The 408-nt window shown below is 47.8% G+C and overlaps 1 pseudogene; it reads left to right on the top strand.

Annotated features, from left to right (window-relative positions):
- Positions 1 to 233: 233 nt before the first annotated feature.
- Positions 234 to 408, top strand: part of LOC102486952 (ribosomal L1 domain-containing protein 1-like) — a 9,610-nt pseudogene continuing 9,435 nt past the window's right edge.

Below are 408 nucleotides of genomic sequence, written 5' to 3'. Positions count from 1 at the left end.
GTGACTCCAAAAACATAGCTCCTCCTCCAAAGAGTGATGTAGAAGACAGTGAGGACAAGGAAATGTCAGAAGATGAGGAAAATGATAGCAGTGGAGAAGAAGTTATCATTTCTCAGAAAAAAAAGCAAGAAGGCTGTCACAACTTCAGCAAAGAAGGTGATCATAAAAAGGTTGCAGTTGCCACACCTGCCAAGAAAGCAGCAGTCACCCCAGGCAAAAAGGCAGCTGTCAGCATGTTTGAGAAGACAGTTCCACCAGCCAAAGCAGTCAGAACACCTGGCAAGAAGGAACCTATGCCGGAGAAAGCATTGGTAATAACCTCTGGTAAGAAAGGAGCCAGCGGGGCCAGCAGTTAGCGTAATGGCTATGTAGCTGGACTCCCATGTAGTCGACCGTGGTTCGCGTCCC

This window comes from Tupaia chinensis, unplaced genomic scaffold (genome assembly GCF_000334495.1).
Source record: "Tupaia chinensis unplaced genomic scaffold, TupChi_1.0 Scaffold000120_1, whole genome shotgun sequence".
Lineage (NCBI taxonomy): Eukaryota > Metazoa > Chordata > Mammalia > Scandentia > Tupaiidae > Tupaia > Tupaia belangeri.
Note: the sequence above shows the minus strand (reverse complement) of the source record. Positions and strands in the feature narration are given on the sequence as shown.